Raw genomic sequence first — 18,966 nt, 5'->3', positions numbered from 1 at the left:
AATCACGATAAATATTAGAATGCCAGCTACTATTCGAAAAAAATTCGAGAAGACACTTACATCACCGCGTGCACTAACTTGCGCTTTCACATCTTCTAAATTTTAAGTGATAAAACCACATAATAGACCCCGAAACGAAACTCTCCGAGCCATGGAGAACGCCATGTTGCTTTCCACTATAAACTATTACTACGAGCAGAAAAGGCAGAATGACCGAGCGGTCAAGGTGGCAGCCTACTGCTCTACTGCGGGAATCGAATCCGAACGGGGCAAGGAATCCCCAGGAATTTTTCGGGGGTGGTCCGTTCCTCACCATCCGGTCGCCCCATTGTGGGCCTGCTATAAAGAGGCCTTCTTAGTGTCCACAGGGCGAAAAGAGTAAAAAAAAAAAAAAAAAAACTACGAGCGGACATTTCTGCCGTCAGACGGCGTGCACTCCGGCCGGAATATAAGAACGCGTTCCGCAGGAATTTTTAAATAATGCAGCTCGCGCAGAATTACGCGGAAGAATAAAAGAACGCACCCGATTACTGATGAAATGCTATATTTAGTGACAAAGCAAGCTTTCTATATTAGCCTATTGACACGTAGGAGTTGTTCTCGTTTTTGACCCTACTTGCTAATTGTACGAAAAACTTAATATGTATTAAACGAATTAAATGTATTTTTTAAAACTCTTTCCGCCGTATGGGCAGTAAGAGGGCCTCTTTTAGAAAGCTCATTATGGGTTCGGCCAGACCCACAATGGGGTGACCGAGTGACGAGGGACGGGGCCGACATATCCAGACGGACTACCTTCGAAAAATTCCTGGGGATTTTTCGACCAGTCTGGATTCGATTCCGTGTTTCCCAGAGCGATAGGCTGCCATCCGGCCGTCTAAAATTGAATGTATTCAATGGATGTTGCTGTTATAATTAATTAAAAACGGCATAATTGAATATATTAATATTTCGAATTACGATTGCCGNTAATTTAAATTGCGATTTTAAATTAATATTTTCTGATATTAATAATATAATAATTGCGAAAATAAACGTAAAATTCTTATATAGATAAAATATTGAGAAGAGTTTGCGGAATGAGATATCGATCTACAAGCGAGAGAATCCGGGTTCGTATTCCGTATAAGATTTTAATTAGTTTTACAATATTGTATCCGTCTTTCGCTCGTATCAATTTAAATACGCTCATACAGTGATTGAAACATTGTTAACTGGTGATAACAATAAATTAAATCTTTTTTAAAAGTCTGCGACCACAAGGCTTTGGCACTAAGAACGCGTTTTAAGTAAGCATATTATGAGTTTGGTTAGGCCCACAACGGAGCGGCCGAGTGATAAGGGACGGGACACGACATATCTAGACGGACCGCTTTCCGAAAAATTTCGGGGATTTTTCGACCCGTTCGATCGAACCTCAGCAGTAGGCTGCCATCCAACTTCTCGACTATTCGGCCGTCAGTTAATTTAATTAATTAAGGCTAAATGACCAGCCACAATTTCATCCATTATGGGTAAAACTAATCCATAATGGGATTGTTTAATTAATCGGAGAAATTATCAACTAAATTTACGTCGGCAGAATAACAGAAAAATCATTCTCGCCTGCGGGCACTAAAAAGGCCATTTTTAGCAATCTCGTTATGAGTCTGATCAGGCAACGCTGTCAGGGACTAACCACCTCACGAAAAATTCCCTCGGTTTTACGATCTTTCCGGATTCCATCCGGCTTCAAGAACGGTAGGCGGTTAACCTAACCGATGGGCGGTTAACCTAACCGATCGTTGAACGTATTGTACGAAAATAAACTTTCCGACATAATAAAAACAAGAAAACATATTACAAAACTTTAATTAGTTAGTACTAATTTCAGTTAAAAACAACTTTAATGCTTTTGCATAATAATAATAATAATAATAAGCCTTGAAACAGATCATAAAATAGGCATTAAAATATTCAATAAATACAAATCTACTGAATGAAAGATCAGATATGAAACAGGCTTGAATTTGAGAAATTGAAAAAAGCATTACAACCGTTGAGCGATCTTTCGAGGAGAGCATCGTTAATTTAGCAAGAGTATCTTCAGTGGCGGCCTTAGGGGGTGGCGAGCAGGGCACTCGCCCGGGGCCTCGCTCTTGGAGGGGCCTCGAGCAACAACCAAGTAGAAAAAAGTTGATATTTAAAACTTTTTATTTTATCCTTGGCTATTAGTTATAACAATAAAATAAATNCTAAAAACAAGATTATGGATTATTTTCATTAATTATGTATAAGTAGGAGTTCATTTGCAATAGTGTTATAATGATAAAATAAATGAAAACATATAGAATATGTAAGCTATAAAATTATATAAACTTATTTCCATAACATCCTTAATTGCTTAAAATGTCTTGATGACATAGTAATTGCAATAAGGAAATGAATTACTACTAGCTGATCTTGAGGAAATTCTGTTGTAATATAGAATCTCAGACCTAGAATATTTTTAAATATATACTTTCATTCCATGGATATTATCATCTGGAATTAATATAATTAATGTGCTTTCTATAGAAATATGATAGTTGAAATGTTTTTAGAGGATATATTATCTAATTATTGGTTAGACAATATATCATGATTATTGTAATAAATTCTCACTTGTCAATAATATTGGACTCATATTGAAATAAATATAAATTCATTCTATATCAGCTATTATGTTCTTGAACTCAGATTGGATTATTAAATATTTAAAACTATTTTGGAATGTAATCATTAGAATTTAAAAATGTGGTTTTATGTTTGTTAAATATTTAATAATCTGTTTGATGACCTTTCTAAAAACTCAATGTTTGATAAGAGAATTTCATTAAAAATAAAAATAAGAGTTGATTTCAAATAGATATGATATATAAATGTCTTATAATAAATTTATAGTTAACCTAGTTAAGCTTTGATTACTTAAAATTAGAAAATTTGAGATTAAATAATAATGAAAAATTGATGGTATATCGAAGAAAACTTTGAAATGTTTCAAAATATAATATAAAGAATTTAAATTTAACTATTAATTTTGTTTATAACTTTTGAAACCAAATTTAAAACCTAAAACTTTAAGCTGTTAATTCTATGAAGTAATAAGGTTATATGAGGTTACATTAAAATTTCAATTAAGAAGAAATAAAATGAGCTTCTAAGAGTTCTTTCATCTTTATTAATTAGAAATTAATATAAATTTTTAACATTACCTTATTATTTTACTTCATATTAAAAAAATAGTATGTAATAAAACACATTACTTAGTATATAATTAAAATTTCAGATTTAATATTCATTTTAGAAGTAATTCCAGTATAACATTTAGATTATAGATCTTTAGAATTTTTTGTTTATTATGTCTAAAGAATTTGTCATGATCATTGCCATTCATATGATAAAATTGTGTGTGTTATTACTATAACTGCCTGAAATCTTTCTTTGGTGTCATCATTCAAAACTTAATAATTGTCTTAAAATATATTCAGATTTTTTGAAAAGAAATAATGATTTTCTGTTAACTACAAAATACCAATATGAGTACGTCATATATTGTGGCTGTCGTAATAATAAACAACAAACAAAAAATATACATGTGATTTCTAATTTTTTTTTTACAAATTTAAAGGTATTTCCTCTTTTTTGACATACCAGTGTATGGTTTTTGAAAATATGAGTGTTGAATGAAGTCTAAAAGTTAATCTGCACAAACTGTTAAAGATATAAACTATCATCTTATTTATTAGCATATAAAATCAGACAATGATTGATTAACATAATGGTTAAATTAAAAGATAATTGTAATTATATTGTACTCCTTAAAATTAAATAAAAAATATATATATATATATACATACATACATACATACAAGTCGTACATCACAAATATTAATTCAAAGCAAAGAAAAACATATTTTTTTGGTGTTAAATTTACATTACTTTTAAGGAAAATGTTATCAATATTCCAAATTATCATCATTATATCAAATTTTTATATTAATTGTTAGCTAGCCGAAATATAGTATAAATAATCTGACATTTAATAACTTGATTATTATAGAATATTCAAGTTTAGTTATGTCATCACCTTTCTAAAAACTCTGAATATATTTTAAGACAATTATTAAGTTTTGATTGATGACACCGAAGAAAGATTTCAGGTAGTTATAGTAATAACACATATAATTTTATCATAAGAATGGCAATGATCACGACAAAACTGGCACCACCATATGCTTCACGCATATGACGGTGCCAGTTTTGCAAAAGTTTTATTTTTTTCTAGAAATTTTCTGCAGGGAATATGCCAGTGCAAGTTGCATGCTGCTGCAGGTTATCTGCATTAAATTAAGGCATATGTAAACATTGATTATTTCATGGATTCAGCTTTAAGCTTAAAATTGATAAATTGGAATGAACAGAATATTTGATGTGTTAATCATTACCATAAAACAAAGAATTTTAATTCCTTTTCTCATTAAATATATTTAATTTTATATTAATTAATGAAATTACTAAGATATTAATATCTGTGTTAATTATATAAAAGTATTGATTTATTGATGTTGATAAGATGAAGATATAAAAGTATTGATTTATTGATGTTGATAAGATGAAGATATAAAATAGCTAATGTGAAAACTAATAAATTAAAAAAAAAAATCTAATTGTCACTTTAAAAATCTACATATTATAAAGCAACTGCCTACCAATCTAGCCAAATTGCTTTGATTCTGATTTATTAAGTAGCCTTGATGTAGCCCAATAAAATCCAGCAGATTGTAAAAACAACACTAAAAAATATCAAAATTATTATTTAAAATAAAATACATAATGATTGCATGACTAATTTACTATTATTATGAGTTATGTAATTATTATGAATTTGTATTTATATAATGTGCATTTAAAAAGTTGAAGCTTTCAATTTAAAAATCTGTTTTGGAGGTAGTGAGTTTGGATTTAATAATGTAGGTAAATTAGATAGATAGGCATATCCTTTCTTGAATGCATCATACCAACGTAATTTTTTGTAAGATGCATTACAAAAATATATATTATTTTTTGTTGTCTTATAAGATATTTTAGCACAAAAATATATAATATAATTTTGAGTTACTGTCATTTATTAATAAAGGTAACATCAGTATGACATTAAACATGAAAAATAATTGACAAATCTGAGCTTTATACAATCAGATCTTAATGTACCAAGATTCAGTATAAATCTTTTACATTGCTTTTTTCTTAAGAATTATATGCCAAAATTCACTATTTTCTACTTTGTTGGAGATCTTTAGAACACTTTTTTTTATTCTCAGGTACTTCCAAGTCTTTTGTCTAATCAGGATAAGAATTAGGAAACTCTAAAACTCAAAGTTTACAAAGGCCAGAAGGCTTGAAAGTATTTGGGAATTAGGAAAAAATATTATGAAGATCTTCAACAAAGCAGAAAATAGAAAATATTTATATGTTCATATTAATTGTAAAAATAGTAACTAAATTTTATACAGTAGTTTTCTACTGCTTAGCAGTAGACCTGACAACATTACGTAGAAAAAATTATTTATATTTTTATTAAATGTAAGTTGCTGTATATACTGTATATAAATATAAACATCTTAACTACCCGATACATTGCAATAACACACCTTCAATTGCCATATACCATTGGGCAATTCGTTTTTTCCAGTTTAATCTAAAATTATAATTATTAAATTTAATACGAGATGGCACCTAACACCTCACTCTAGTGTCAAATTCATTAGTAATTTATAATTATTACCACCAAATTTTAGCCTGGTGGTATAAGGCAGTTGAAGGTGTATTATTGCCGTATATATTTTAAGCATTAAATCTTAATCATGCTTTAAAAATAGATTTATCTTAAAATAATGTAATAAATATTTGTGATGCTCGAGGAAATTAAATAACTATTTGCTGATGTCTCTGTCTGAATAAATAATTGCATTTATTCGTTGCTGTTTTTTCTACTGTTGTTATAAAGCATCATAACAATTGCTTGAAAGCATTAAGTAAGAAGGATTTATAGAAATGAACTTGATAGTCAAGAAAGTTCTTATTGAGTAATGAATCAATACTACAACATGTGTTATGAAATTATGAATAATGTAGTTTTACTAATTCATACACGTATATTTGCAAAATAAAAAACAATCTTATTTTTAAACAAACAAAATTTTAATGTAGAGACAAATGATGCAGACCTATCAGTAGGTTGAAAATGTTTGTCTATACATTAAAATTGCTTGCTGGTTCAAAAATAAGGATTTTTTTATGTTGTTCATCTCATCCAGTTTTCATGATTAGTATTTTTGTACATATATTGCATTAATAATACTGAAAATATTAATCTCAGTGTAAAAAATTACTTTATAGATTGCTATTCAATTTCTTCCTGACTTCTTGTGCATTTTTGCTGGCAATATATCTTATTTTGTCCAGTTGTTGGTACAGAATAGACAGATCACACTGCTTGTCGAAAAAGAGATGGGCCAGATACATCTTATCTTCTTCTTCTGATATCATTCTGCGTTTATTCTTAATAAGTCTTGCTAGGAGACTGTTTCTGTTTTAAATAAAATCATCTTTAGGATAATCATTTCATTATGCTATGTCTTCAGAATTTATTCATAACTAAATGATAATTCAATCTGCATGTGTTAGTATCTTAAATTTCACAAATCTTTGTAACTATTGTGTGTAATAATTACTGATTCACATAAATTTTATCATTATTTTTAATTTTAATGTAATTTTATAATGTGTAAATTTAGTGATATGCTAAATTTGCTTATATTAAAATATTAATTCCTTATATCATCTATTTTAATAACATAGCAAAGAGTTGTTTTAGTTTCGTGGAGTTGCTTATTCCTATTAGTCGTGTGTAAGTACTTTCACTTTTTTAACAAAAGTACATTTTTAAAAAAGTGAAAGTACTTGCACATAACTATTTTAGTTCCTTATTTTGTCAGGTATTTCCAAATATTGTTATTATGTATTTGTTGTTATATTCACTTTCATTAGGGACAGTGTAGTTTTACGGCTAAACTATAAATATATATTTTATGATATGAGAGTTATTGATCTTATTCTAATTTACAATTCATATTAATAACAAATTATTATAAATGAACATTGTATATACATATATACATTCTGCTGTAAGTTAATGAACCTTACAGCCAGCATACAATAGTGATCAGATTATGTGCATGGAATGGCAGTAAGATAATTTAAAATTTATTATTACTGTACAGCACGAAGATACATCATTAAAGACCAATTTCATCACAAATGTTAAAAATCAGAAAATGGCAAACACAGTGTGGCAATTAATGCAAGTATGTCAGCGACAGAGATGGGTTTACAACTTAATAATATGCAACATTTGTAGCAAAATAATTCTTCTTCAACTATCACAAACCTTTGTTTCTCCAGCAGATTAATTTATTTGATTAATTAACAACAAATATTTTTGACTGCCTTCATCAGCTAAATGGAATTCTTTCCAGCAGAATTTTCCTCTTTCAAGTAAAAATTCTACAGAGAAAAGTTTCATTCAGTTGATGTTTGATAGATCCGAAGATGGCCAATGAAATCAACCAAAAACATTTGTTAATTAATCGAAGAAATTAATCTGCTGAAGAAACAAAGATGGTAGTTATACAGATACTCCAGTTGCGTTCTTAATAGGTTTATGGTTCTTGAATGTTGTATGCTTGTACTGTAATATTATAATAAAGTTTTTTTCTGTACTACTATTCCATTAAAATATCAGGTATTGGATGTTTATAATATTAAGATACATAGTTTTATTTTTATTTATACTTGGCTGACCATAATTTTTCATGCCAAAACAGGATGGTGAGCCACAGCTGGTAAATACAAGCAAGCCCTCTCTTATTAAAATTTTGTCAAGAAACGTTGATAACGTTGTTAATAATTTTTAGTACATTGTGTCTTATTGATTTGGTGACAAAAAAGAATATGGTCGACTCATTAATACAAATTGCTAGGGGAACTGTAGTTAGTTTGCTTTGTCAAAAATTTGTATGAATAATTTTCATGGTCAAGGTCAAGGCTATATAACTTAGAGTTAAGGATTAATAGGCAATAAAAAATTCTAAATTATATTTTGGATTAATTTACTAAATAAAGTTGAATAAAATTAAATGTATTTACAAAAATAAATAAATGATCGAAATGATTTTCAAATCAAACAAAATGAGAAAAACATATTCGTCATTTAAGTGTAGAGCAGTATATATCAAGAGTGGTTAAACAAAATGAAGCTAAAAGAAATTCATAATTTTTTTCTGTTGAAGATTGTTTTGAAAAAGTAGAAAATATTTTTGGTGCCAAAAGAGTTAAAAAAGGAGCCAAATTTCGTGCAATGTAACCAAATTTGGCATCACTATATGCACACCTAGATATGCAGTCCCATGCAAGTACTGTACATGTTTGCATGCGACCGCATCCATTTGAGAGTTTGGTCTCCTTAAACTCTAACCCTTACTTTTTGAGTATAGTAGAATGGTTGGCTATTTGAATTGTTTTATAATTGGAGATCAAATTGGTCTTTGCTTAATAGGACAAAAAACTATTTTGCTCAAAATAGAACATTTATAACAGTACCACTTTGCTTTTTACACATTTGATGGGAACAATGAAATCATTATTGGATATAGGGTTATTTCTTCAGGGTTGTGAAGTTAGTTTAAAGTTTGGTTTAACATATATCTGGTAAAATTTTTGTTCACTTTATTGTGTCGAAATTAACATTATGACAATGGCATTTTATGGGGTAAAGGCAAAATTCACTTAAGTTTTATTTTTGAAATCTAATAATGAATAAATGTGATTTTTATTACAATATAATATCCAGTTTAATAGTTAGGTTTAAGTAGAAGCATATTTTTTGGATGAACTTATTTTGATTAAGTTCCACTTGCAATTTTACTATGAAACTTATTGCACTGTAAGTTTCAGAGTTCTGTTATCATTATTTTTTTTTTAAATGCCCGTTGATTGAATAATCAAATTTTGTTTGTTTCTTTGAGAGTAAGCACAAACTTGTTATGTAGAATTTATCACACAGGAACAGTTTTACATAAGTTCTAAATAGCAATTTTGTGCTTACTCCCAAAGAACAAAAGAAAGAATAAGAAGAAATCAAGTATTATCTGTTTCTGTTTGACTTATGTGTTCCTTAAATTCATTGAAACTATTCTGTATTTCTTGCCATCCAGGCATTTTTTCTGACAATGTCCATTGAAACTTACTATATGATCCTTATCTACACAGAAGGAACATTTTCTAACATATCAAAACTTTTGAGTACAATATACAAATATGTTTAAATTAATATATAAACTAGTAGACTGGGGATTTTTTCCGCAAAAAGAAATAAAAGTGAAAATTTTGCTAAAATGACAGGATGGGTGGGAGGGAGCAAAAAAATTGTACTGTCTTGTTCAAAACACTTCATATGGCCATCCTAATAATAATAATTATTATTCTAAAAGCCTGATCCAATATAGAAAGTGCTTCAATATATTTCTACATTGATTCAGTCAACTACGGTTTGAGTCAGTCTAATGTCAACTAATTAAAAATCTTAAATGGCCTTTTCATATTGATCTTGCTTCTAGAAAAATGATCGTTATATGAATATTTATATTTTTTAACATATCCAACAAGGAAAGAGAATCAGAAGTTTTTGTTCTTAATTTAGTCTTTTTATTAATTTAAGAGAAATTGTGAAGGAAGAATTTGTATGTTAAAAATCAGTTAATTAGAATATTCTTGTTTTTATGAAATTTCAATTTGATGTTTATAAGTGGCCAAGAGATTTTTGAAAATATATTTTATTTGAATCAAGTTATATGTATTAATAACTTGGAGACGATAAAAATGAAATAGGAAAGCTAAAAATATATCACTTTGCCTTAAGAAATGAGTATATTCTTCAGTTTTCATTTATGCAGAAGTGAAATTTGTAAATAATAATAATAATAATTTATGCCTCCCTAAAGATGGGAAAGAATAATTTTGAATACTACTTTAAATAATGAAAATAGAATTGAAGAAATAATAGTCGTCTTTAAGATCAGAGTGGAAGTAGCAGAACGTATATTGCAAAGAGATAATGAAAGTTTTTTAATAAGTATCTGGCGAGATGTAAATGTAGTCAATCTGCATAAGGAAACAAAGAACGAGAATTGTAGTATAGCTGAAGGGGAAAAAGTTTTATTCCTTAGTTTTAATGTTGATACTTTAAAGGAAAAAAAGTATTGCATATTTAAAAAGTAGTTTTTATTATCTAGCCTTTTGTCGTGAATACAAATATATCATTGTCAGTCGTTGCCTATTGGAATAAATTGAAATTTGGAATTTATGAAATTGGAATGAGATGAAATTTAAATTTGTATAGCCAAATGAATGCAGATAATATCCCTTGCTTGTGATATTTGTCAGTTTAAGTGGCTTGAAAATTTCCATTCTCTTCAATACATAGGTTTTTAAATTTCTAAGTCCAGAGATAATGATAAAATTGAAACTATTGGATGAAGTTTTCTTTGTTTTTACAATTTAAATGACGATAAAGAATTTAAATAATTCAAAATCTATGTTTTTTTTTGTATTTCTTGTTTTCAGTTTTTAAATATTATATATTCTCATTCCATACAACAAATGTTGATACTACATTTAAATTAAAAATTTACATTTGTATAGATCTTTAGATAAGATTATCTAAATATATATAATTATAAATTAACTGATGTAATTTACATTTGCTTATTTTATAATTAAGAAAAAGTTAGCATGCTTTGTGACTTTAGAAATGGAATTAATAATTTCCAAATTAAATTAATTGCTAATAAAAAAATACCAAAAATAGCACTTGTTTTAAAATGATGTCATGACACGAGATTAATAGAAATAGATAAAAATATTACTGCAGTCAACGTAAAACTGATTACATAAGCATAAAATAATTCTTTCTACATAAAAAAGATTTAAAAAAAAAGAATATTCAATATTTTTATGGAATTATTCACTCTTTATATATAAATGGATTGAATAATTCATAAATACTTAACTTGTTGGCTTTTNCTAAAAACAAGATTATGGATTATTTTCATTAATTATGTATAAGTAGGAGTTCATTTGCAATAGTGTTATAATGATAAAATAAATGAAAACATATAGAATATGTAAGCTATAAAATTATATAAACTTATTTCCATAACATCCTTAATTGCTTAAAATGTCTTGATGACATAGTAATTGCAATAAGGAAATGAATTACTACTAGCTGATCTTGAGGAAATTCTGTTGTAATATAGAATCTCAGACCTAGAATATTTTTAAATATATACTTTCATTCCATGGATATTATCATCTGGAATTAATATAATTAATGTGCTTTCTATAGAAATATGATAGTTGAAATGTTTTTAGAGGATATATTATCTAATTATTGGTTAGACAATATATCATGATTATTGTAATAAATTCTCACTTGTCAATAATATTGGACTCATATTGAAATAAATATAAATTCATTCTATATCAGCTATTATGTTCTTGAACTCAGATTGGATTATTAAATATTTAAAACTATTTTGGAATGTAATCATTAGAATTTAAAAATGTGGTTTTATGTTTGTTAAATATTTAATAATCTGTTTGATGACCTTTCTAAAAACTCAATGTTTGATAAGAGAATTTCATTAAAAATAAAAATAAGAGTTGATTTCAAATAGATATGATATATAAATGTCTTATAATAAATTTATAGTTAACCTAGTTAAGCTTTGATTACTTAAAATTAGAAAATTTGAGATTAAATAATAATGAAAAATTGATGGTATATCGAAGAAAACTTTGAAATGTTTCAAAATATAATATAAAGAATTTAAATTTAACTATTAATTTTGTTTATAACTTTTGAAACCAAATTTAAAACCTAAAACTTTAAGCTGTTAATTCTATGAAGTAATAAGGTTATATGAGGTTACATTAAAATTTCAATTAAGAAGAAATAAAATGAGCTTCTAAGAGTTCTTTCATCTTTATTAATTAGAAATTAATATAAATTTTTAACATTACCTTATTATTTTACTTCATATTAAAAAAATAGTATGTAATAAAACACATTACTTAGTATATAATTAAAATTTCAGATTTAATATTCATTTTAGAAGTAATTCCAGTATAACATTTAGATTATAGATCTTTAGAATTTTTTGTTTATTATGTCTAAAGAATTTGTCATGATCATTGCCATTCATATGATAAAATTGTGTGTGTTATTACTATAACTGCCTGAAATCTTTCTTTGGTGTCATCATTCAAAACTTAATAATTGTCTTAAAATATATTCAGATTTTTTGAAAAGAAATAATGATTTTCTGTTAACTACAAAATACCAATATGAGTACGTCATATATTGTGGCTGTCGTAATAATAAACAACAAACAAAAAATATACATGTGATTTCTAATTTTTTTTTTACAAATTTAAAGGTATTTCCTCTTTTTTGACATACCAGTGTATGGTTTTTGAAAATATGAGTGTTGAATGAAGTCTAAAAGTTAATCTGCACAAACTGTTAAAGATATAAACTATCATCTTATTTATTAGCATATAAAATCAGACAATGATTGATTAACATAATGGTTAAATTAAAAGATAATTGTAATTATATTGTACTCCTTAAAATTAAATAAAAAAAATATATATATATATATTTTTTGAAATGTATATAAGGTAAGATTAATAAAATTTTCAAAGGACAATTTTTAGCTTATTAATAAAAAATCGAGACAAATTCATAAAATTTGATCATCTTTTATTCATTTTCAGTTGCAGGAAAAACAGTGATGGCACTGACCTTTCCTTTTAGGTCACTTATCTGTTGAACATTAATAAAAAGAAAATCCAGTTAAGACATGAAAAAATTTCTCATGCCTTATGAACACCGTGTTCTTGTAGTATGAGGACGAATCATAGGGTGACCTCCATTTGTTTCCATTTCAATATTTTAAAAGGCTATGTAGATTTTTATTAATATGTGATGGACAAGTGCTTAAAATGTAAGGTCATGCCATTATAATTTTATTCCCTGGACTTCTAGTGATTGAATTCTATCAATTTATCTTCATCTTCTACACATTCCATTTCAGAATCTCTCAAATTTAATTTCAGCAGATAAACCCAAAGAAGGCTTCTTAAATAAGCCTTAAACTTTTTTCAATAAAATGTTTGCTGGGAAAGTATTTATCTTGTTTGCTTGGTGATGAATCTTTTAATAAAAGTGTAAGAAGAAATTAATTTGTTGTCATTAGTTTGAGGGAATTTTGTAAGTTCACCATTTATCCAAAGTTATAAAATTTGAAAAACAAAATGAATGTAAAAAATAGTTTGAAGCTAAATAAATATTCAAAAATCATCTGATTTTCCGATCTATTTTAAGATTATAAATTAATTTACTAAATAATTTGGATTATCTATAAGTAGTTTTACCCTCTTGTAAATATTCTAATTTATTAAAATTCTGGTTATTCATAGTCCAAATTATATTACAGGTGGTCAAACTTTGTCACAATAGGAGCCATATAAAATGTATCAGAAATACATGAGAGCCATATCCTATACTGCTATACTGGAATGGTATTTTATATACAAACTTATATACTATATATATATTCATCAGACCAACTTTAGGGTAGGGATCTGATATACAGAAGCTGCAATAAGGGTGTAGAAGAACTGTAGTGTGCCATTGTAGTTATATGAACTAGCAACATATAGGGTGCGTTTACTTTTAGCTCCGATCTTGCCCCTAGTGCGCTCAGCCTGTATACTTTTTGTTAGCTACCAATGAGCATGCCGTTTACTTTTCACACTCGTGACATCATTGCTAGCATTCCTAGTGTGCCTGGTGTGCTCGGAGAATTTACAACGAGCTTGGAGTTTGTTCAAAGATGGCGGCGTCCATTACTGTGTACACTTTTAGAGCATGCTAGTATGATGTCAGGCTGTGCTAGATGTCAGCTCAGCAAGCTTAGAAGCTAGGAAAAAAGTAAATGCACCCATAGACAATATGTGCATAGCTTTATACTATACTGTACTATCAAGCTTATACTATCAAGCTTTATACTATATACAAACAATCTAGTATCTAAGAAAAACAGAAATTAAATAAAAAAATAGTTAAATGTATGTTTAACTGTGTAAAGATCATGAAATTACATAATTAAAAATAATTTTTTAAATTAATTCATAGAAATTTGAGTAATATTTAAACATAATAAATTTATCAGTTTTTAAACTGATAATAAATTATTATATTTAAATATTACTCAAATTTTAAATTAAGTTTAACATATTTGCATTGGATAAATTTAACTTTTGACATTGTTAATTATAATTATTATTTAAAATTAATTAATATTTAATTTACTTAATTTAACTGCTGTTTATTAACTGTTTATAGCTAGTAATATAGTAATGTACCATAAGTTGTTTATATAAGAGAATATATATACAATATTATAATATGTCCTTTATACTAATTGTTTAATTCATAGCCTAAAATAGAATGGAAAACCGAGCAATATTTAGTTAATTATTTGAGAAATAGGACTATATAAGGTTGACATACAAAAATAATCTTCATATGATTGTCTGTGTAGCATTAAATTTATATTTTAAAGTTTTGAAAGGTTGTTTGAATTATGGTGTGTTAAAAGAATTTTTACAAATAGATGTTTGTTCCAATAATGTTCCATCAGGTAACTGTTCTGTCGCACCTGAAGAACTCAGAACGAGTTGAAAAACATTTGTGTAGTGCCCATTTTTGTATTATATGCACCAGAAGTTGGTTCTGTGTCTGTTGTTACGTATATCCCGATGTGGAGTAGTGTATATATATTAAAATTGGATATTTACAAATTGTTTAATGTTTATATCTTTCCAAATAATAAGAATTATTTATTTAATATTAAAATGTAACTGCTCTGTTGTGCATATGAAGCTGAAACTTTCATCTGTTTATCATCAATATCGTTATTTTATTGTATTTAATATTTTTGTGTAAAACACTAATGTGTATAAGAAGCTGGATTGTAAATGATTATTCAATTAATATGTTCATTTTTAAATTTATTAAATCTACTTCACTAATATCACAATTTATTTTTTAAATTTTATTGCATTAAAATCTTTGAGATAATTCAGAATTTTCTTAGGATTTATAAAATTTAATACAGTTTAAATCTAGAATTGCATAAAATAATATAATGCATTTTTAGATTTTTTTTATCTATAATATATTGATTGCTAAATTGATGTAATTGATTTTAATTTCTTAAACAATATTCTGAATATATTTAGTATAATAGAGGCAAAAGAAGAAGAAAAACTATTTAAAGTAAGTTACGTAATGAACAAGACAGACCATTAATAACTAGAAATTTATTTAAAAAAGACAAAAGAGCAGTTATAAATCAATTTATAACTGCTCTTTTGTTTGATAAACTAATCTGCCGGATTATTTAATGGGCTATTTTAAGAATGTAATTAGATTTAAAATAGTTGGTTAAATAATACGATAGATTGAATTATAATTTAAGCTATAATTCTTTTGTTTTTTAGTTCTGTTGAGCTAATGATAGACTGTAGAGTAAAAACAATGCGATTTGGTAAATAAATTTTAATTCTTAATGTTCTTAATATGAAGTTATTTTTTTATTTAGGTAAAAATATTATATGAAATAGCATAAACATATTTCTAAATTTTCAAGTTAAAACAGTTTTAAATACAAAAATTCTATTCATAAGTTTGTCATTTTTAAATGTATCTTGTGGCAATGTATTTAAAAAGTCAGAATGCTTAATTGTAAATACAAAATTTATGAGAGTTTTATTCACATCTGACAAGCTGTTTTCCAATAATTTAAATCCATTAACTTTAAAAATAGATATTTCTTAGTTGGATGATTCTTAATTATCTGTGCACTACGAAGAGAATCATTCAGCAGGAACTGAGTGGTTCTTTTCATAATGCAGAGAAAAATATTTGTGACAATAAAATAGACAGAAAATACACTTTATATCACAGATTAATTTTAGAAGTTCTATTACAAGTCCCATAAATATAATAAGATTTGTTATCCATTCAAGTTAACTTTATTATTTGTGTAAAATATATGTTGTATTTCATGCATTTACATATCTTATTGTTTGGTTTTAGTTTATTATTTGTACATCTTTAAAATCTATGAATCGGATTGTTTTTACATGTATTTGTCTACTTATATGTTGTGTATGTAACTTGTTTGTTGACTTGATGCAGCATGCACCTTGTAGTTTTTGTAGCAAAAAAAAACTATACAATCAATCATTGCAAGTCTAGAAAGTACATAAAGATGCAATCTTTTATATATAACATTAAGATAAAGTATATTAAATAAAGATTTGTATACTTAGATACTTATACACTTGTTTATTTCAAGCTCTTTCTTGAGTATTACTGATCAGTTTAGTCCTCTTAGTATGTCAGTTTGGATGTCTATTTTTAATGTCTTGTTTTCCATCACTTGTGAATGCAATCCCTATGTACTTAAATTTCTCTACCTACCTCAATTACAGCTTTATTTAGCTGGAGAGTGCATTGAATAGGATTTCTTGAGAGTACTATGTTTAGTCTTTGGTATGCTTATTTTTGTTTCAGCATAAGTACAAAACCTTACTGTGGTGGGAGGACTTGCATTTCCTTAGTGTTCTGGAGTGTAATGCTGGCAGAAATATGATTAATTTTTATGATAGTAGGATAATCATCACAGACTGGCTAGAGGACAGAAAGCAGACAAAATAATTCAAAAACAACTATAAGATGGTAAACTCCTATAGTAAAGACTACATCACATGCATTCAAACTTTAAGCAGTGGCATTCATTTGAAAGAAATGTTAGTTTTCCCCCTTCAAAGTCTGGATTCCTTTAGGAGGAAGTGTGTGTATTTTAAGCTTAAGCTCAGATACTGGAAAATATACAGGTTTATTTACCTAGTCTGGAGGCAAAATATTAACCTTTCTTGGATGAGTGATACTGCCTTCACTCAGGTAGCAAACCTGGAATCCACCTTGATGGGTGTTTACAGTGCACATGCTAACAATGACTGTTCTAAGTGGAAGGGAGGAAGTAATTGGAACAACCCTATAATACAGACAAATGTCTATAATGAATATCTGTTTCCATCACAGAAATATTTATAAATATATCTGGTATAGATATTTCAGGTCAGAAATCTACACTAGTTTTCTATATTTTTCTTCAGATCTTTTTGATTTAATATCGAATCTTAAAATGAAGAGAGGAACAGAACTGATCATACCTAGTTATACACACCTTTAGACTTCAGTGAGTAAATGAATCTTGTTTATCTGGAAACCTAAAGTATTAAAGTGTAATGCTTTGGAAAATGAAGCAGTAAGAAAGGCTTTTGCAATTGATTTTTCTTCTAGATATCAGGCAATTCCTGAGGGGCAGTTTGATGTTGAGACAATAGAAATTGTTTAAAACAGCAGTTACTACATCAGCAATGTCTTACTGCACACAAATGTTTTGTGTGGCATTACATGGGCAAAAGAACACCTTGGTGGAATTGAGAATCTTAAGAAGCTATACAGGCAAAGAAGAGGCTTCTAAGTTATTAAAAGTGTAATTATTAATTTAGTCGAGATGGCACCTAACATCTATCTCTAGTAGGAAATTACTTAAGTGTTTTTTTGAAATGTTTAAAAGCTTTGATTCAATGCTGATAATATATCCTGTTGTGTTTGGCAGGCATTAATTATTAAAATTAGTGGAATTATAGGCAGATTATTTAGGCAACTGTTTGGAGATGTTTCTATATACTTATCAGGCTTTGCGATGTTTGTTATACTTAAAGAAGAGAGCTTAATTAGTATGGTTAAGCTCAAGCCAATATATTGAGTCATATAAAGGTGCAGTAGAAATTGTAAAATCATCAAAGGAGAAAGCTTGGGGAATGTCTGGCAGAAACTAGAATTATACAATACAAATGCAAATAAAGTGTTCTGGAAGACCATTTGTCATGTTTGGGAGAAGGAGAATATTGTTTGCTTAATAAAGAGTGCAACTGGAATCTCCTTACTTAAGAGAAAGACATTACCAACAGATGAAAGGACTGCTATTTGCATGATCTAAATCCAGTGGATATCAGAGTGATTGACATGGCAGGATGCATTTTGGGATGGAGAGGTAAAAAACATAACAGAGGTAAAAAAAAAAAAGATTGAATCACTTGATTCTTAAAAAGTAGCAGGTGGTGATAAAATCCTACCTGAAATGTTTAAAAGCCTTGATTCAATGCTGATAACATATCCTGTTGTGTTTGGCAGGTATCATGGAATTTTGGAAAGGAACCAAAGCCAAAGACAGACTGGGATTATAATTCTCTTTAAGAAAGAACAAATGGATGCTCTAATAATAATGCATCTCTGCTGAGTCTCCCTGGAAAAGTATATGCTAAATGTTTAGAAAGGAAATGTGGAAGTTGCAGTGTGGTTTTTGACCTGACAGAAGCATAACGGATCAAATCTTTGTTCTCCAACAAGTTTTTGAGAAATGCTGGAGCATGTAAAAGTAAGCTTGCATTTGGAATTAATGGCAAGCTTTCATCAGCCATTAAATCTATGGAAGTTCAGATATGCATATTTGTATAAACAGTGTTAAGTTCAAACCCTTCAGTATGCATGTTGGACTTTGACAAAATTGTATTATGTTATCTCTGCTGTTCATAATTCACATAGACTGGATTGATAGACACAGCCTGTTTAAAGAGAGAGTTGCTCTTGGAAACTAGAAATGTTAACTGCAACTTACC

The sequence above is a fragment of the Centruroides sculpturatus genome, unplaced genomic scaffold (assembly GCF_000671375.1).
Source record: "Centruroides sculpturatus isolate CEXI.00-Female unplaced genomic scaffold, Cexi_2.0 scaffold1331, whole genome shotgun sequence".
In the NCBI taxonomy this organism is placed as follows: Eukaryota; Metazoa; Arthropoda; class Arachnida; order Scorpiones; family Buthidae; genus Centruroides; species Centruroides sculpturatus.
The sequence above is the reverse complement of the archived record's forward strand: the minus strand, read 5'-3'. Positions refer to the sequence as shown.